Below are 21,973 nucleotides of genomic sequence, written 5' to 3' on the forward strand. Positions count from 1 at the left end.
GGTGGGAGTAGATGACAGAGGATGAATCATTCATTGATTGCCTGTTCTGTTCATTCCCTCTCAAGCACTTGGCACCAGACACTGTCAGAAGACAGATTACTGGGCTACATGGATCATTGGTTTGACTCATGTGGCCATACTTATGTACGAACAGGTCGTGCCAGTTGAGAAAGTTTTGCCAGCAAAAAATATGCTTGTAGCCAAGATTTTTTTGCGAGGGGGGCAAAATGCCAGGTCTGAGATGGGAGAGAAATCCAAAAGGAAAAAACACATGAAACGTTTCAACTTAAAATCTTGGGTTTTTTTGCTTTTATAACCAAAACAATATTCTAAGTCAAAGCAAGACAGACGTTTTAATTTCGAAATGGGGCGTCGAATCAGTTTGAAACATCAAATTAAAAACCAACAGCTTTTCAATCAAAATTTCTCATGGGAAAAAAAAAATCCGTTTTCCAACCACTTTTATGTGCAGTATAATGATGTTATACCTCCATGGTAATAGATGGCACACTTTATACCTACCAATTACAAACATACACAACATTGACAACTCTGAAGATTTAATCATGACCCCCCAGTTGCTGGTGTCATGATTACAGATGAGCTAATAATGGATTATTCAACTCGGTGGCCAAAATGAAAAAAAATCTGAGAAAAACAAATAATTTCAGATCAGCTCTAAGAGGATTTTTGTTGGTTTTTTTCTCACTGAAATTAAAAACAGAAAAAAATAATTGTATGTTGAATGATTGAGGTTGGGGGTATTGTTTTGTTTCATTTTCAGGTGGGTTTTGGTTTCTTTTTTGTGTGGTTTTTGAATAAATCTAGCTAAATTGCAAACCGAAACATTGTTTTGAAACAAAAGTTGAAGTGTTTCATCTGGAAAACATCTAAACAAAATGTTTTGTCTTTTTAGAAAAAAAAATCTATTATTTTGGTCAGCTGAAACTGTTTGCCTAATTTGACAGTAAGTGCAAAATAGTTGACCCCCAAACTGCATTTTTTCAGCAAAAAAACTATTCATCTGGAAGAATTCAGCTAATGCTAATCATGACAATGCATGAAGATCTTAGCTTTTCCTCTAGGAGAAAAAAATAAAAACATACCCCAGTCGCAGCTCTGCTCCCGGCTCCAGACCCACCCTCAGATGTGGCCCCCACCTCAGTTCCTGGCTTCTGGCCAAGCCACAGCTCTGGCCCCAGCCTTGCCCCCCTTACCTCTGTCCACACACCCCCCCCCTCCAACCATGGCTTGTGGGGTGACACAGACGGGGTAAGGGAGGGTGAGATGTAAAAAGTTTGGGGACCACTGCCCTAACACTTCAGGAGCCGGAGACAAATAAAAAGAGCCCAACATTTGAAACAAAAAATCCCATGATTTTTTCTGTCAATCTCATGACTTTGGGGGAGGGCAGGCTCCTGATTTTTCACCAGCTGGCAATGCTGCTCCACAGCTCCTGCTTTTTATGTGCCACTCATAATGCCGCTCAGCATGTATTGCATCGAGCAATGAGAAGAAGAGCTCTGGGTGGCTCGAAAGCTCGTCTCTTTCACCAATCAAAGATATTCCCTCACCCTCCTTTGTCTCTCTGTCAAGCAGACAGCTCGGAGACCTGGTCTGATTGTCTCCTTACAGCCTTGTAAACCCAGACGCCTCCTCAGTGGCGTGGGATAGCGGAAGCAAAACTCTGCCAGAGACGAAAGCAACTTATACATCATGCAAAAGTGGCGCTGGGGTTCATAACACACTGTCCCTGCTGGGGGACCAGCACTGTCCAATTCGTGTGATTTTATTGCCCCTTTTGTGCTTTTAGGTGTCTTGTTAAGAGCCCCTATTGGGGCAGTCAGGTGATTTGGAGAGATGCTCAGCTTTCATTGTAAAAGCAAATGAGTTTCTAGCCCTCCTGGGGGCAGAGAAGAGCTGGACACTGCAATTTTTTCTTGACTCCTAAGCTCTTGAATTCAGGAGCTTACTAGGGAATTTCAGCGTCCTACAAAAGAAACAAGGACATTCTTCGGCCTGGTGTTTGAGGAGAAAAGCTGGGAAAATTAGACAGCTCCCACCCAGAAAGGGTCAGAATCCTAAAGGAACAAAACATTTATTTAAAAAAAAAACTCATGATTTTTAAGCAAAATCTCCTGATTTTCCAGGATCCGAATTGTGATTATTTTAATACTATCCTGGCTAAGGGGCATCCTTCTTTAACTGGCACCGTTTCTAGAGCAGAGGTCTCAAAGTCCTGGCCCATGGGCCATCTGCAGCCCGAGAACCTCCACACTGTGGCCAGCGGAGGAAAGACGCATGTATACACGCTGCCAGCAATGTCTGCTGCAGGCACCGCCCCCCACAGCTCCCATTGACTGGGGGAGATGGACAAAGATAACATCACTAGTCACCAGGTGGAGTCAGCCATGGAGGCAGCATCATTAGTTGCCAGGCGGAGTCAGCCATGGAGGCAGCGTCACTTTTTTCCACAATGAGTATAAACAAGTCAAACTACCGAGCACAACTATCTGATGCAGACCTTGCGGCTACCCTGAAGGTTTCAAACTGCTCAGTCACTGAGGCCGAACATCAACAAACTGACAGAACTGAAGTGTTGCCTGGTGTCTGGCAAACACTAAAAACTCTCTGGCAGGCGAAGAATTGTATAAAGTTGTATGACAGTTTGATTATTGCTGTGAAATATGAAATAAACAATACAATATAAATGTTTTCTTTTCTGAACACCATCTTCAGTGACATTATTGGCCCGCTGGGAGGATCTGAGGACTGGCACTGCCCCTAAAGTAAATTGAGTTTGAGATCCCTGTTCTAGGGGAACGAACCATGTTAGTTCTGCCTTAGGTACCTGCCATGGCCCCCATTAGTATCCAATTTGAGCACCTCACAATATTTAAGGTGTTTATTTGTGACTGTGAGGCGAGGCAAAGCTGTTATTCCCCCTGTTCAGAAGGGGAAACTAAGGCACTGACTGAGGGATGTTGTGGCCTGCAGTTTCAGGGAGCAGCAGTAGTGCCCCATGGGAGGAGCACACAACTGTGTTCCTGCCTTAGCTGTGCGACCTTGAGCAAGGACGTTTCCCTGCTCTTTGCCTCAGTTTCCCCTCTCCCCCATTAGGAGGTGAGGCAATGAATGTGCAATATGTAAAATGGGAAGGAACTTTTGCCTACTTAGATTGTAAGTGCTTCAGGGCACGGACCATCACTTCTTCTAGGTATCTGTGCAACACCCGGCACAACAGGGCCCCGATCTCGGTCAGGGTCTGCACAGCACCAGGCACAACGGGGCCCCGATCTCGGTCGGGGTCTGCACAGCACCAGGCACAATGGGGCCCCGATCTCGGTCGGGGTCTGCGCAGCGCCTGGCACAATGGGGGCCTGATCTCGGTTGGGGTCTGCGCAGCTCCCGGCACAATGGGGCCCTGATCTCGGTCTGGGTCTGGGCAGTGCCTGGCACACTTGAGAGAGCAATGGAAATCATAATACTTTGCTATCACCTGTTTCATCTCAAATCGTTCCCTGTAACAGGATGGCCTCGGGCCAGCCAGCCCTAAGCCATTATCAGACGCAGCTGAGATAAGGAGCAAGTGATTATAAAAACCAGCCAGAGGCTCAGCTGAGGGGGTGGGGATTCAGGGGAAGGATGGTTTTCCCCGAGGACAGAAGGCTCCAGGTGTAAAGCCCGGGGCAGCACCGCTGGGGAGAAAACCGTAGCTGGAAGTTTTGTTTGCCTGTGGGCCATTCAAGAAAAAACAGGACTCAGGATTACATGCTAATTTGGTGCAACTGGTAATCCCCCAGGCTTGGTGAGGGAGCCAGCATCTCCTCCATGGTGTAGAATGCAGGCATGATGCCCATCCCCGACACGAGGGGAGAGCATGGGCCATTGTGGGTTTCAACTGGGAAACTGAGGCACAGTGCTGCATAGCTACCTGTAGAATACAGGGGAGGCAGGGATCACCTGTCTGACTCCCTTACTTCTCTTTTTTTCTGTTTCTTTATCTTTAACCCCTTCTCCCACCATCTGGCATCTCCCCTCGCTTGAGATCGGCATGGGGAGAAAAACCTGATTGGCACCATTTTGCCGATCACATGGTGGCATAAACACTAGGGGATCAAGCACGCTGCAGAGCTGGGATTTGGCATTTGCAGATTTCAAGGCCAGGCAAAAGGGCCCCTCTGCCTGTGCAGTTGGTCCTCCCACCCAGCCCAGCCCAGAGAAGAGCCCCCAGCAATTCCTGCCTCCAGCCCAGATTTGGGGGTTGAGCTAGGGCAGTGGTTTTCAACCTGTGGTCTGTGGACTCCTGGGGGTCCACAGACTGTGTTCATGATTTCCAAAGGGGTTTTCACCTCCACTCGGAATTTTTTAGGGGTCCGCAAATCAAAAAGGTTGAAAACCATTGAACTTTAGGGCCCTTAACTCCACCCCTTGACATGTGTGTCCTTAACTCCACCTCTTCGTGATTTCAAGCCCGTATCTTGTGGCTGAGCTAGAGCGGAGCTTTTAGATGCCTGCTCTTGCCAGGAAGGCTCCAAGTGATGGCGAATCCACCCCATGCCTGGGGAAGTTGTTCCCAGCGTTAATTCCTTTTTAATTGCACTTGATTTACAAACACATGCTGAGGCGAGAGGGTTGCATGACTCATCCCTCCAGCTCTGCTCAGCAGCACGCTCAGCCTAATTACCGACTTGTCGGCACGGGAATCACTGCAGATGGCACAGGATACCATTGCAAATCTCACCACCTCCCCCCACCACACACACACACACTCCTTTCCCCAGCCCCTTACTTACCCTGATCCCCAGGGTGGGGAATTCCACATGGAAGGACAATTCCCTTGGTGGGGCCTGGATGATTTCAGAGCTTGGCCTGGCAGCTTTTGGGCAAAGATAGATAGATAGATAGATAGATAGATAGATAGATAGATAGAAAGGGGGTGTGTAGGAGCGATATATAGAGGGGGTGTGTAGGGATAGATAGATAGATAGATAGAAAGGGAGTGTGTAGGGGGGATATATAGAGGGTGTGTGTGGGGATAGATAGATAAGGTTTGGGGGGTAGACTGACTGACTGACTCCCGGTGCCTTATTCCAGCCTTATCTGCATCTCCCAACCTGTCACCCTCTCCCACAAACACCCATCACTCCTGATTTCAATTTCACCACAAATAGATTCCCTCCACCTCCAGGCTGCAGCATCTCTCCCAGCCATTGGCACGAGGGCATGAAGCCGCATGTAGGCATTGCTGCCCTCTCGTGGTTCAGTATCTCAAACACTGGGTCTGTCCAGATGTCAATCTGTGATTCCTTTTTTTTTGCACTTTTTCCTTTCTCTGGTTTTCCCTTTTCCTGCTCTGGGACTTTCCGAAACCTCCCCTGCTTCAGCAAAGGGACCATGCCACTGAAGAAGAAATGAAACTCCATAGCACTTCACAGCAGTGACTCAACCTATTTCCCATTGTGGGCCACAGCTTGGGAACCCCTGCCAGGCACACACTGGCTCACCCAGCCCTGTGCTCCCAGCATGCCCCTTCCCCTCGGGGCACACCGGCACCACACCAACCCCCTGCCCAGCGCCCTCCTGACTCCCTGTGCCCAGCGCTACCCCGTCCAGAGACACCCCCACACGGACCCCCGTGCCCAAAGCTCCCCCGTCCAGAGACACCCCCACATGGATCTCCGTGCCCAAAGCTCCCTCGTCCAGAGACACCCCTATACGGACCCCCATGCCCAGTGCTCCCCTGACCCCCGCCCCCCCCACACGGACCCCCATGCCCAACGCTCCCCCATCCATAATGTTAAAAAAACAATGAACCAAAACTTTTCAAACACCGCTCCCCAAAAACGGGTCATATTTGAACCCATAAAATGGAAACACTTGTCAAACTGTTGGGAGATGGGGAGGATTACAAGGTTCTTTTTCCTACCAACCATGCTGTGGATCCCTTCTGGATCTGCACCCAGGAGTGGCCGTGTAAATTAGATACATGCCTGTGTTGCTAACAGAAAACTGGCATTACCCTGGGAGACTAGAAATGTGCTGTGGTGAGAAAATGAGGTTGGAAAAAAATTAGCAGATAAATTGTTTTCTGCGCTAATTATGCCTTCTAATCATCCTCGTTAGAACATTCATTCATTGTAGGTGGTTGTGGCTGGAAAGATGCAGCTCTCTGTGAGGTTGAGTGGAAGGACTTTTTGGAGAGGTTTATTGGTGCATCTGTGTGTTATTGAGAAGTACCATTTCCATGGCTCTGAGTGCAGTGCTGAGCCCTGGACATCCATTCTCTGTCCAACACAGTTCAATAGCCTGATCAATCTGGAGGCAAATATAAAATTGTCGCCAGTACAATTTGCAGATGACATGAAAATCTGTGGATTTTGCAGATTGCTGGCAATTCCAAAAAATCAGGGAAAAAATCGTTATGGGTGAAACTGACATGGAAAATTCTGGAAATTTCTGGCAAATCCAAAAGTGAGGGGAAATATTATTTGGCATCAAACCAAAAACGAAAAATTGGGACATTTTTAACAAATCAAAAATTTGTAGGAAAAGCAAACCATTTGAGGTGATCTGAAAACTTTTGAAATGTTCTGTAAATTAAAAAGGCAGGAAAAAATATCCCAGGTCAAGCAAAGTGTTTCATTTTGACCCTTTTAAATGATTCTCGATTGGTTTTCTTTTTAATAAACTGAAGAACATTTTGAAACAAGAAGTTGTTTCAGCCAAAAAAATTGAAAGGTTTTGTCTGAAAAATGTCCAAAGGAAACACTTTGATTCTTCGCAAATTTTTCTTTTTTTTTCTCTCTCTGTTGAAACAATTCAGCGAAACAGACACAAATCCAACCTACATTTCAGAGTTGCTGAATCTGTATCACAGGGTAAACTCAGCACAATCAAAGGGGATTCAATAGAGACATACACAAGGTCATAAGAACAGACACACATGGGCAGACCAATGGTCCATGTAGCCACTATCCTGTCTTCTGACAGTGACCAGTGCCAGATGGCAGAACAGGGCAACCATTGATCCAGCCCATCGTCCAGTTCCACCTTCTGGAAGCCTGAGGCTTAGGTACACCCAGAGCTCGGAGCTGCATCCGTGACCATCTTGGCTAATAGCCATTGATGGACCTATTGCCAGGAACTCATTTAATTCTTTTTTGAACCCAGTTAGACCTTTGTCCTTCACAACATCCCCTGGTTGTTGTGTGCTGTGTGAAGAAATGCCTCCTCCCCTTTGTTTTAAACCTGCTGCCTATTAAATCTAGGAACCAAGGACATCGGTCATATGTACAGGCTGAGATTCTCTGTCTGGGACTCTGAAAAGGACTCGGGAGACCTGGTGGGATCCAGCTGAGCATGGACTCCTGTGTGCTAGTGAGTAGGTGTGGAGAGTCTGGGTACAGAGCTAGTGAGACCCGCACTGGAATGTTGTGTCTAGTTCTAGTGTTAGCATTTTTAAGACTTGAAAAATTGGGGTGAGGAGGTGCAGAGAGGAGCTGTGGGGGCGGGGGACACCTTATCGTGAAGGACTGGAAGAGTTCAATCTGCTCAGCTAATCAAAGAGAAGATCAAGAGGTGACTTGATCACTGTGTAAAAATACCTTCACGGGGAGAAAACCTGGGGTACCAAAGGGCTGTTTAATCGAGTGGAGAAAGAACAAGAACCAACGGCTGGAAGTTAAAGCCAAGTGAAATCCAGTTAGAAAAAAGGCACCATTTCGTAACAGGGAGGGTGATTCGCCATTGGAACATGCTCCAGTGGTGTCAGAACAGGACCTGGCCCATCCGCTTTTCGCCATGGCAGACCCTGGGTCCCCACCTCCTTCCCCTCCTCTTCTCCCTGTATCCCTGCCCCCTGGACTTCCCACCCAGGGTAAGTAGAGGGTCCAAGCTGCAGCTCCCCACAGCTGCCCACATGGCTCATATCATGGCTGGGCTGCAGCTGGGGATAGAGGGCAAACAGAGGCACGGCGCAGAGCCAAAGTCAGGAATCGGAGCCAAGGGTCAGAACTGAGCTACCCAAATTGAGGCAATGCAGGGCCAGGGCTGGGAACAAGCAGGCAAGGAGCTGTCAGCTGATTCTTCCCGCCGAGCACTTGTTAGGTCACCCAGAGACTGGACCTGATTCCTGATAACTGCTCTAACCATTGGACCATCCCCCCTTTCCAGCCAGCTGTTGTCAAAGCCTTGATCTGATCTGTTTGTGGCACCTTCACACACTAGATCTAAGCATAAAATCCTCTCTGGCTGGTTGCAGCGTCACACAACTTTATTTTTTAGAATCCAGAACGAAACCACACAAACCCCAAAAACAGAGTGAGACGAAGCAGGCTGCTCCCGGAGGTGGCGAGGCCCAACTCACCCCCACCTTGCTCTAGGCCAGCTCTTTGCAGACCAACTCAGATTGCAAGCTTCCCTACTGAGCCCCCTCAGCCTGCCAGCAGGACCAGGAAAACCTCTTGCAAATGAAAACAATTGATTGTCACGTGAACACAGTTTTCCATACACCACGAGATCTTGCAAAGAGAGCATTAATTTGAGCTTGTTGGGTGTGGCTGTGTGTCTTGAAATGATACTTTCCCCATGCTTCTTTTCTTGTTTCTCCCAGCCGCGCCCCATCATTATGGGATCTTGGCCAGATCTAAATGTTGAGGGTTTGGGATGGCAGCGTGTGTAGCTGTGTCTGCATTGTGTCACACTCCCCGCAGTCCTCCTGGAACCGGCTGCAGGGAGCTCTGCCAGCACGCCCATTGCGGCTACACTGTCACCCCTTTGGCCCAAGTGGCACACCCAGATTTGGGGCTTGGCACACTTGTGGGCTTGGGCTTGGCCATGAGTCAGTTCATTCCCCAAAGACCATCCCCCCAGACCTGGTTTCCTGAGCACCGTAGGCCATTCCCTGGCTTGGAAATCCCCACGCCTACCCCTCAAGGGGTCCTATGCCCAAAGAGCTCCATCGCTCGCTTCCTCCCAGGGTCTCCATTGCAACTCCTGCCTCCCATGTGGATTGGATGCTGCCAAATCGCCTCACCCCTGCATCTGCAACCAGAGAGCTCCCTCACCCCACACGGCTCCTAGTGCGAGTGCTTGCCCTATATCAGAGGAAGAGTGGGACGAGCACCTACTCCACAGCCTCCAGTTCCCAACCAGTCCTCCACAGGGGCTCAGCCACTGATCTCAGCCAAACCTGTAGGTACCCAGGAAGCAGCCACCGGAGAACTCAGCCTCTCACAGGGCATCAGGAGACCTGATGGGCTAGGTATCTGCTGGGGGGGTTGTGACCTAGAGATCAGTCTATCCCCACATACTCTCTCTATCTATCTATCTGTCTATCCCCATGCACCCACTCTATCTATCTATCCATCCATATGCACCCACTCTCTCTCTCTCTCTCTCTATCTATCTATCCCCACACACACCCTCTATCTATCTATCTATCCCCCCTCTATCTATCTATCTATCCTCTCTCTTTCTCTCTCTCTCTCTCTATCTATCTATCTATCTATCTGCCAGCTCTAGTGCACTGAGATACACGTTCAGGCACTGAACAGTTAAAGGAAACAAACAAGGCAAAGACCCTGTTAGATCATCCACACCCCTTTCCCCGGTGCCCGTTCTAGGATGGCTCCCAGTCAAATTCTGTCTTCCCTCTTAGGCTGTTTAGGGTCCAGATCCCGACCTGCTGTATGGGGTCCAATGGAGTTACGGCTGATAAACCCCAGCTGGGATCTGGCCCACTGACTCAACTGGGGGTTTGGCCCTATTCACTCCAGTGGAGCTACAGCCCATTGACCCCAGCTCCCTGGTCCCATTGACTCCACTTGTCTTAACAATAATTATTTATTATTATTATTACATTTCACGCAATCATTTTATTTATTTAATCCTTGCTGCGGCAGTGCCTCAACACAACGAAGGATGAGTTCCTCTCTGTAAAGAAAAGGGGAGTCTGAACTCTTTGTTTTGTGCGCTATACGCACCTGCGCACCTCACTCATTTCAGGACAGAATGGCTGAGTGATGCTCGCGTGGTCTTCGGAGATTAAAGACTATTGGTTAATTAGTTTCCCTTTTTTAAAATAGCGATTCACATTCTGAGCAGTTGGTAGGTTTGTTCTGACCCCTCTAGCTTTGTAGAGAGTCAAAAATATTGTAATTAGTGAGATTTCATGGAGGTCTCTGGGGTTCTGTGATTATTTTGTTAAATAACGAACAGGAAAAAAATAGTACATTTTTATGTCATAAATGTTTGATTTATGTCGTGTTTAGCTGGTGAAGATCAGCACTCAGCTGAGACGTGCCTAGCTGTTTCTGATGCAGAGAGTTTTAGGAAGGAGGCTCTAGACAGCTGGTCTCTCTCCTGGAGCAGAGTTACACTTTTCTGAAAAGCCGGCCAGAAACTGGAATTTCTCATGTGTGGGGAATTCCAAACTTTTGAATTTTGTTTTCATTCCAAATTGGAACAAACACGTGAAATTTCCCCTGAACAAAGATTCCAAACATTTTGTATTTTGAACCTTCTAAACATTTCACTTTGGCAACGACAAATTGTCATTGTGCGAAAGTAATGATGTTGAACCATTTCAATTTCATAAAAGAAAAGTGCTACATTCCCATCATGCTGAAACAGAAAATAGTAAATTGCATATATATAATATTAAATACAACATATAAATATAACATCATAAAATTAATGCTGTATGTTATATTTATGTTCATATGTTTCTGTTTTATATGATATTATATTCCTATTTATATTAACTATTGTATAAAAGACTGAATTCAATTGTATGTAATGTTGTTGTAGCTGTGTTGGTCCCAGGATATAAGGGTATGTTTACCCTTATGTCTATCCAGGGGGTAGCAATTGATCTATTGGGGATCAATTTATCGCGTCAACAAACTTCGATGCCAACTCTGCCCACATATGTACACCAGCGACACCATCACTGGACCTAACCAGATCAGCCACACCATCACCGGTTCATTCACCTGCATGTCTGCCAATGTAATATACGCCATCATATGCCAGCAATGCCCCTCTGCTATGTACATCGGCCAAACTGGACAATCGCTACGGAAAAGGATAAATGGACACAAATCAGATATTAGGAATGGCAATATACAAAAACCTGAAGGAGAACACTTCAATCTACCTGAATACACAAAAGCAGATCTTAAGGGGGCCATCCTGAAGCAAAAAAACTTCAGGACCAGACTTCAAAGAGAAACTGCTGAGCTTCAGTTCATCTGCAAATTTGACACCGTCAGCTCAGGATTAAACAAAGCCTGTGAATGGCTTGCCAACTACAAAAGCAGTTTCTCCTCCTTTGGTTTTCACACCTCAGCTGCTTGAAGACGGCCTCATCCTCCCTGATTGAACTAACCTTGTTATCTCTAGCCTGCTTCTTGCTTGCATATATATACCTGCCCCTGGAAATTTCCACTACATGCATCCGACGAAGTGAGTATTAACCCACGAAAGCTCCAAAACGTGTTAGTCTATAAGGTGCCACAGGACTCTTTGCTGCTTTTACAGATCCAGACTAACACGGCTATCCCTCTGATACTTATCACATCTAGTGTAGACACAAGAAATTCGATCCCCAATCGCTCTGCCGTCGACTCTGGAACTCCACCGCGTGCCAGATGTGGAAGCGGAGTCGACGGGGGAGAGCCAGCGGTCGGCTCACCATAGCTGAAGTTGCGTATATTAGGTCGACTCCCCATCCTAGTGTAGACCAGGCCTTAGAGAGACAAGGTGGGCGAGGTAATATCTTTTATTGAACCAACTTCTGTTGGGGAGAGAGTCAAGCGTTCAAGCTACTCAGAGCTCTTCTTTAGGATAAATTCATGGAAATGACACGATCAACGCAAACCAGCTGCAATTACCAAAATGCAACACTTTCACCTTATCAATACAAAACCGCAATGTCAGCATAAGTCATTTAGACTTTCCCCCATTGAAAATTACATCAGAAGGGAACCTTTTCCCGTGAAACATCTGGATTTCAATAAAACACCAATTCCAATGGAAATCGCTCTTCAGAATTTTTCTGCCAGCTCTAGATGTCTGTGTTGTGTGATAGTTACTGCAGCCAGGAAGGATGCGCCTCTGGGCAGAGGAGTGAGACATATGCCATGTTGGATATCTTAAGTTCTTATTTCCTTGTTTTTGTGTTAGGTATGCGTAGGCAGCCCTTTAAATAGTTTGTGAGCCCTCTAGTGGTGCTCACATTGTGGTTTAGAAGCCTCTGCGCAGGTAGCTTGGGCAGGGCCAATTTGTGCGTATTTAGTGAACAAGCTTCTCTAGGGTTTTTTTCCTCTTGTTTTGTTTTGAGAAGAGCAGCAGACGCAACAACAGTGTGTCATTATTGTGTCTTTGTTCTTTACCCCCAACAGCTATGGATGGCATAGTGTTTTTGTGAACAATAACAGTAATGATAGACTACAGCTAAGCCTGGAAGGATCCGATTTTTATCGGCAAATGTCGGTAAAAACCTCTATTCGCCGAACACACCAAGAGCTACAAAAACACACTATCTTTGATAATAACAGCAATGTACAGGTAAGAAAAATGCGGATTGAGGACTCATTGGAGTTGAGTTAAGGGTATTTCCTTTGTCTGGTTTGGTGTGCACTGGTGAGAACTGGTGTTTTAATGGTTAAGACTCTTTAACACTGGAAATCCCAACGTCTGCTGTCAGTAAATCACTACCATCTCGTCCCACCCTGCCTTCCTGCAATGCTGAACGTTTACCTTGCTCAACATAATTTTTTAAAAAAGCTGAAAAAGAAACCTCGATATCATCCACCAAAATTATACAAAATAAATATCGGATTTCCCCGGCTGAACAACAGGCTAACTCACGGGCAAGGGTTTTTTGTCCAATGGGACTCTGATTTCTCTATGGGCAAAAGAAATAAGACACAATCCTAATGACACATGTGTCTGGGGGCTCTCTCAGGCCTCCCTTTTAGTGCAGTGCTTGGCCCAGGATCAGCACTAAGCGAATAATAATGGGATGCCGAAGAGAGCCGGTGGCATGATGGGGGTGGAATGGCTGCTGTTGAAATAGCACTGTGGTAAACTGGTGGTGGATCTTTCTTTCTTTCTTTCTTTCTTCACCCTGGTCTGCACTAAAAATTTAGATCAACCCAGCTACATCACTCATTCTCCACCAATTATGTTACACTCATAAAATAATACCAGCAGGATCTTATAAGAGGGATAAGGCAAATCGCCACGTTTATTGCAAATACAACAGGATAGTACTGACAGCTGTTAAAATCATTCACTCACACAACCATTCACACAGGTTCTGCAATGATCAGTTATAGTTACCAACCTTCAGTTGCTTGTGCCAAGTCACTGGCCAGGTGCCCTGGACATGAGGTTGGAGCCGAGCCATTGTCAGATGCGCATCTGATGCTCCTGGAGGGTGGTCGCAGAACCAGACTCAAAGATTACCGTTCCCTGGTTCCATTCTTATAGGTCTTTGGTTCAATGTAAGTCTATGGGAATTGCTCTGTCATGATTGAGATAACCATCAATCAGCTTGACCAGCAGATGATACATTCATGACGGGCAAGTGTTATGCATATGTTATCTTTTCTCTCTTCTTGATGCGCCTGGGCAGATTCCGGCTTGCCCTTCTGGGGTCATCCGGTTTCCAGCAGATAGGTGTGAATCTTTCTTGAGTTTGGCTGGTACTATTTCCTGATCTATCATTTACCAGTCACAGACACTCACTTCCACTCCCCCAGCATGCTCACATTTCAGCGTTCTCACATTCCAGCTTAACACATTTGATTTACGTGTTATTCTGTTTTCTCACTCCCTTCACATTGCTAAAGAACATGACTACAAGATTTACATAGGCACAATCAAAATTCCAAGGAATGAAAAGGTTGGTGGTAAAACACATTGTTTCACGAAGTCCTTATCACCCCCTGGTACAGACTTTCTATCTTGTCTCTCTAGTCTCAGATAATTAGTGTTTTTGTCCTTGGGTTAGTTACAGAAGTTGCTATGACAATTTACAGCAAGGCTAAAAAGGCAAGCACTACTCCTTTCCATTCACTCTCTCTACACATCTAACATTGGTATATAATGTAATACATATCGATCCCAACAAGGGATGCAGAAAAATTCACACCCCTGATCACCGTAATTAAGCTAATTTAACCCCTGATGTAGATGGGGCAAGGCCAGTGGAAGAATTTCTCCTTCAACCTAGCTACCCCTAGTCGGGGAGGTGGATTACCTCTATCAACAGAAAACACACTTCTGTTGATCTAGGGAGCATCTACACTACAGCAGCATGAGCCTCCATACTGTAGACTTGGCCTCTTTCTTTCTCTCTTTCTTTCATTCTTTCTCTTATGTATCTATTCCTCTTTCTACCTACTATACTTATCTATTTCCACTTCTTTCTTTCTTACTTTCTCCCAGCAATACGTAGCCCTTGCTCAATCTGTGACTCTAGCCAAACTGGAGCAATACTCTCATAAGGTTAATTAAAGAGGGGGGAAATAGCTGACACCTCATCATTAGGAGATTAACAATGGCAACGGAGGCGTCGCCTCGCCCATAAAGCCACCCAGCTGCCCCAGGGGGAGGCAGTGATAGGGCACAGTGTGGTTAAAAGCAGCACCACCCACGGAAGAGGTAGGAGAGCCGTGTGGGGGGACAAGAAAGGAGGCCAGGGTTGGTTCTGCCAGGCTTCCATGCAAGATTTGGGGTAAGTTTGCAGCCACTCGTTGCCTTTGGAGCTGCTCTCCAGGATACAGCCAGACCCGCCTCCTGGATTCTCTGCAGGAGGTCGAGATAGCTCCCACCAGCGCCGGGACATACAGCTAGAACACAGCCATCCCTGCTTTCAAGGCGACAGACAAGGGGCTGGAGAGCGCTTGGCCCTCGTGGGGAGCAGCCTGAGACATAGAACGGGCTGGGAACATCGGTAAAGGGGCCTGGGCTTTGCTCAGAGGGAAGGACTGGTGGGAGCCATTGGTTTCGGGGAGGCGAAGGGCTGGGGCCGACTGTGTGCTGGGTGAAAACATCCTTCCTTGTGTTTGTTTTAAACTCACTGCCTGTTAATTTCATTGGGTGACCCCTGGTGCTTGTGTTATGTGATGGGGTAAATAACACTTCCTGCTTCACTTTCTGCACACCAGTTACGATTGTATAGCCCTCTACCATAGCCCACCTTAGTCGTCTCTTCTCCGAACTGAACAATCCAAGTCCTTTTCATCCCTCCTCATACGGAAGCTGCCCCACACCCCTCGTCATTTCTGTTGCCCTTCTCTGTCCTTTTTCCAATTCCAATCTATCTATTTTTCAAATGGGGCAACCAGAACTGCAGGCAGGATTCAAGGTGTGGGTGTCCCATGGATTTATACAGTGGCATTAAGATACTTTCTGTCTCCTTATCTCTCCCGTTCCTAATGGTTCCTAGCGTCCTCTTTGCTTTTCTGGCTGCTGCTGCAGACCGAGTGGATGTTTTCCAGGAACTGTCCACCATCTAAGATCTCTTTCTTGAGTGGTAACAGCTGTTTTAGATCCCATCACTTTGTATGTATATATGGGACCATGTTTTCCAATGGACATTTCTTTTCCCTAATCAAATGGATTTCATTGGCCATTTTGTCGCTCAGTCATCCAGTTTTGTGAGATCCCTTTGTAACTCTTTGCGGTCAGCTTTGGATTTAACTATTTTGAGTAATTTTATCTATCTATCTATCTATCTCGATCCACCCCCTCTATCTATCTATCTATCTCCATCCACCCCCTCTATCTATCTATCCTCCCACACTCCCTCTATCTATCTATCTATCTCCATCCACCCCCTCTAGCTATCTATCTATCTCGATCCACCCCCTCTATCTATCTATCTATCCCCCCACACTCCCTCTATCTATCTATCCCCCACACCCCCCTATCTATCTATCTATCTGTCTATCTATCTCCATCCACCCCCTCTATCTATCTATCTATCCCCCCACACTCCCTCTATCTATCTATCTATCTCCATCCACCCTCTCTAGCTATCTATCTATCTCCATCCACCCCCTCTATCTATCTATCCCCCCACACTCCCTCTATCTATCTATCTATCCCCCACACCCCCTCTATCTATCTATCTATCTGTCTATCTCTCTATCTATCTATCTATCTCCACCCACCCCCTCTATCTATCTATCTATCCCCCCACACCCCCTCTATCTATCGCCCCACCCCCCCCACTATCTATCTACCCCCATACACCCCCTCTATCTATAGGGCCGGGTTTAGGCCCATTCCACCAAGTCCCCCGAATTGGGCCCCGCGCCTAAGAGGGCCCCGCACCCAGTGAGAATCCCTTCCCTGGCTAGAGGCGCCTTTTAAATGTTTACTCACCTGGTGGCGCTCCGGGTCTTCAGGTGCACTTCTGCGGTGGGTCTTTCACTCGCTCTGGGTCTTCGGCGGCAGGCCTTTCGCTCGCTCTGGGTCTTCAGTGGCACTTGGGCGGCAGGTCCTTCAGTGCCGCCAAAGACCAGGAGCGAGTGAAGGACCCACCACCGAAGACTCGGAGCACTGCTTGGTGAGTACAAGCCCCACATGTTTTTTCACATGTGGTTTTTTGGTTTGTTTTTGTTTTTTTAGTCATCCCTGCCGGGGCCCCATTGAAACTGTTCGAATTGGGCCCCGCACTTCCTAAAGCCGGCCCTGTCTATCGGTCTATCTATCTATTTGTGATGGGGATCCCGGGGTGCAACCTGGAACAGGGGTACCGCTGAGCCCTCTGTCTCACCAGCCTGGGCTCCCTCTCACACTGGGATGCTGATATCAAGCTAAGAACCTCTGAGAGGCCCTGCACTCACACAGCCATCCCCCGGCTGGGACACGCTCAGCTGAATTACATGTGTGCTCTCCCAGCCACTTGTAAACCACTCAATAGGGAGGATCCAGCCAATTCCTCATACTCCAGCCTTGCGCCCCAGGATGGTACCATTTTGCGCTGCTCAGAAGCCTGGCCAGGGTAAGCTCAGTACTTAGTTCGCCACTTGGTCAAAGGAAAGTGGACATGCGCCAACCTTTGCAACCCAAGCAGCTTTCTCAAGCACTTTAGACAAACTCTGTAAGCTTATTAACTACAGAGAGATTAATTTTAAGTGATTCTAAGTGGTAGTCGGAAAGATCAGAGATAGTTACCTTAAAGAAGTAAAATGTAAACACGCATTCTAACGCCTAAACGTTTCGTCTACGCAAGAGATGAATCAAACAGCTTTTCTCACCCTGGCAGATGTACAAGCCGCACTCCTGGGGGAATTCTGCACCAAAACAGTAACAATTCTGCTCACAATATTTTAAAATTCTGCACATTTTATTTGTCAAAATAACACTATATAATCCTGACAGTGTCAATTATTTTGGTCATTTATTTCAAAATACTGTCAGCAAGTATGTCTGTGACACACACAAAAATTTCCCCAGGAGTAGAGTTAAAGAAACCCCTATGATAGCCCAGTCCCTGTTTCTCTGCCTCCTCCCCCGTGAAAGCCAAGCAGGGGAGCCAGAAACTCACACCCCTTCCCCTCCAGAGCCCAGCCAGGCGGGTTGCCAACTTTCTGACTTGTGCTTGCTGGAAAGATCTTTGCTGTTGCATGTGCTATCAGCTGCCGCCAGAGCGTAAGTGCCTTCTCAGAGGAGTCTATAGGATAGTGGATTGGGTACTGATGAGCCAGTAACACTGTCTGGCTATCAATGGCTATTGTTGTTGTAACTGAAAGACAGGCTGTGGGCGTCTTCCAACTCGTAACATGTTTCAGCAGCACATGTAGCAATACCCCATAACCTCACCTACAAGGCTAGCACATCCAGTCCAACAGGAGATTACGATTCAGCCGAACAAGACTTGAAAACAATACTTCACAAGGTATGCATGGCCCAGAACAGATCGTCATTATAAGAAAGTGGTGAATATGGGAGATCCAGGGTGCTGCTTTGAGGTACACTGTGTCACACTATTCCTATACACACCCTCTATCTACCTATCAGTCCCCATACAGCCTATCTATCTATCTATCTATCTATCTATCTATCTATCTATCTATCTATCTATCTATCTATCCCTAGGCATCCCCCCACATCCCCATGCACACACTCTATCTATCTATCCCCATGCACCCTATCTATCTGTAACCCTTCTGCCCTTTGAGTTGGCAGCAACAAGGGCCGGGTTCAGTATCCAGGGGTTCTGTTTTAATAACACCATGCATAACCGGCTTTTTTACGGTACTTGAGAGACAGCGGTGGCCCTTTGATTACGTGTGGGATATGCCTGCGCATATTGTGTATAATGGTTAGTTACTACTAGAATGTTCCCAATATTTTTTTTTGTTCACTTTTAAAGATAAGAAATTAATGCAAACCAGCTTTAGAGGTTTGTTGCTGGTGATGTTTTTTAGATATGCAGCCCTTGTGGGCAGAGGTTTTTTTTGAACACATCGCATGCAGGTTTTACATTTGTGGCAAACATTTTTAGCCATTTGGGGCCAATAGAATTTACTGCGGATGAGTTCCAGGCTTTTTTCATCCCTAAATGTTCAAAGTTATTATGCAGGGCCCTTATGGCCAGGGCTTTGTACTTTCTTGGCAGCACTAGTTGATTTTGTTGCATTTGTAGAGGGTCTGTGGTCATGCGGTGTAGCACTTCCTGAATCAGTTTTAGTTTGGTCCATTTTTTCAATAGTAGTTTCCTTTTGGGGTAGGTGAGGCAACCGCAGCTGGGCCTTGCCCCTTCCTTTTGGCAAGTAGTGTATTACGAATGTTAATATTTTGCAGCTGGGCTTCCTGCCAGTCAGCCGCATTGAGCATGGGCAATGGAGATTGGTCCAAAGCAATATAGTTCACTGAAACAGAAGGCACGCATTCAGGGGGCAGGCTCAAAGTTTTAGCAACACATCCATGAAGGCTCTTATGGGCCTTTGGCTCTTGGCGACTTACACTGCAAATAGCTTTTACTTTATTCGTGGGTATCACAGCAAGTCCTGGTGCCTGTGGACGCCTGGACAATGCATCTGCATCTACATTGCTTTTTCCTGATCGGTATTGAATGCTGAAGTTATAGCTAGCCAAAGCGGCCACCCATTTTTGCCCTGTAGCATTTAGTTTAGCACTTGTTAACACATAAGTTAATGGGTTGTTGTCTGTCCACACCTGGAACTGAGCCCCATACAAGTAGTTTCAAAATTTTTTAGTGATGGCCCATTTTAAGGCCAAGAACTCCAGCTTGTGGGTGGGATAGCAGGTTTTACTATTAGACAGTCCTTGGCTGGCAAAGGCTAAAGGTTTACGCTTGCCTTTTACCTTTTGGTACAGTACTGCCCCCAGACCCTCCAAACTGGCATTAGTATGCAAGATAAATGGCTTGCTTGGGTCAGCAAAAACTAGGACTGGGGCATGAGTTAGGCAAGTAATGATTTCTCGAAAAGCCCTTTCACATCTCTCATCCCACCGTGGCCCAAAGGGTTTGAAGGGGCCATAGTGTCTTTGCGCGGAAGGTCCTTTATTTTTGGTCTTAGATTTGTTTTTGCTGGACTGATATTTCCTGGTAAGATTATTGAGGGGTTTTACAATTGTAGCATAGTTTTTTTACAAATCTGCGGTAGTAGCCACTAAACCCAAGGAAGGTTTTGAGTTCTTTGTAGTTGCTTGGACGTGGCCATGTGGTGAGTGCTTCTATTTTATCAGGATTAGTACTTACACCCTTTTGGGACACGATGTGACCCACATACTTTACCGAGGTCCTGCAGAACTGGCATTTGTCAATTGAAAGCTTTAAACCATAATCCTCCAACCTATCAAGCACTTTAAGAAGTCTTTTTTTATGCTCCTTCAAAGTTCTTTCAAACACAATCAGGTCATCCAAATAAACTAACACTTGCAGTAAATTTATGTCTCCCACAACATTTTTCATAAGACGTTGAAATGTGGCAGGTGCTCCAGAAATTCCTTGAGGCATGCGTTTGAACTGATAAAACCCTAATGGGCAGATGAAGGCTGTCTTCTTCTTATTTTCTTTACCCAGAGGAATCTGGTAGTATTTACTTGAAGATCCAACACAGAGAACCACTGGCTTTCCAGCAAACAGTCTAAGGCATCTTGGACTCGAGGCATTGTGTACTGGTTAACCACAGTATGGCGGTTTAGGGTGCGCTAGTTAATACACATTCAGATTTTTCCATTCTTTTTAAGGACCACCACAGTGGGTGAGGCGTATGAGCTGCAGGACTTTGTAATGATGCCATTTGCAGCCAGCTCTTGAAGATGTTGTCACACATCTTCCATTTCGGAGAGAGCAAGCCTTTTAGATTTCTCTTTGAAAGGTCGAGAGTTATGTAGTTTGATGTTGTGCTTTACTTCTTTTGCACATCCCACATTTTACTTATGCAATGAGAACACTTTGGATTTTTTACAAAGTTTCCTTCTTAGGCGATTTTTTCACTTCTTGGACAATGGTGAATTTTCAAAGTCAATCTTTCCTGGGTCTATTGTTGGCACTTGAGTTTCACACTGGGGTTTTACAATTGATTCAGGCTCAAAGAGGTCTGCTATCTTTTGTCCTTGCCTCACAACAACATCTCTACTTGTTTTATTAGCAATCAGTATAGTCACCTTTTCCTGGGCTTCAGCAGGTAGAGTTATGACCCCACTGGGGACCAGCACTCCTTCCGGGAGCTCTCCTTCAGCCGGCTGCTCTATCATTGCTAATGCCCCTTTACTGCCTTTCAGCCTGGTACTCATGACAAGTACTTCTTACTCCGTCCTTGCAGGCACCATTAAGGGGGTTGTACCCATGTACTTTAGTGCCCCAATCGGTAGCTCAGATGTTTTCTTTTTGGCACTCTCAATTTTCCTATAGGCTTCAGCACAAAGCGTATGGAACATCAGGGTACTCAGGTACTGATCCCCAGCCCGTCGTCTGCAGTAATCCGCGAGCACCTTGAAGAGACTGGAGTTGGTCCCTATCAGCACAGACACATCAGAGGTCCCTTTCGGGTCAGGGCATATTAAGGCAGCTGTGTCTTCCTCTTGCTTTACCCCAGCAACCTCCTCTGGGAATTCCAGGTGCACTATGACATACCCTTGATAGGGGTATTCATCCATGCTGAGGCCACACAGACCAATGCCAGTCAGTGGCTGTATGGGCAGGTGCCTAAGCATCTGTTGGTAGAATGACTGAAATATAATAGTCACTTGAGATCCAGTGTCAAGCACGGCTTTACACTCCGCCCCTTCAATCCTCACCATGACCTCTGCTCGAGGCCCTATCAGTCCTGCAGGGATCCCAGCTGGACAGTCTCTTCTGAGGGAATCTTCAAATTCTGTAGGCCTAGGTGGTCTCCGTCCCCAGACCTCCTGGCAGCTACTGGATCTCTCCCAACTGATCCTCAGCTTTTCATACACTAAGGAGGGGTTCTCTTCCTTATGGCAGTTAGCAGCACTGTGCCCATCCTGACCCCACCAGCAGCAAAAGAATTGTCCTTTCCCCCTTCGCCGAGGTGGGACGGTGACTCTAGATACTGACTTCTCTATCGTCACAGTCTGAGGCTCCTTATTCCTGGAAATCTTAGCTCGGTCAATGATGCTTTGCAGCTCAGCTATCCGTTCTGTCAGGACCTGCATTTGTTGGGCAAGTTCCTGTGTGGTGCTCACCATCAGTACACTGGCCATTGGCATGGCGTTGTGCTGGCTGGTTCCAATGTTTGGGCTTCCCAACACTCGCTGGCCGCCTCCCTTTCTTCCTCTTCCCTGACCTCCTTTATCAGCTGGGAGTAACTTGGGGGATGTTCCTGCTGTTCTCTTAGTCGGAGATGAAGTAGGATCGGGTTCTGATACTGAGTCCCTCTTACAACCTGAGCCAGTCTGGTCTGATCCATCTGCTCAGCAGTCACTGCTCCCCTCATAACAGCTCTCTGAAGCA

The sequence above is a fragment of the Gopherus flavomarginatus genome, chromosome 20 (assembly GCF_025201925.1).
Source record: "Gopherus flavomarginatus isolate rGopFla2 chromosome 20, rGopFla2.mat.asm, whole genome shotgun sequence".
NCBI classification, from domain to species: domain Eukaryota; kingdom Metazoa; phylum Chordata; order Testudines; family Testudinidae; genus Gopherus; species Gopherus flavomarginatus.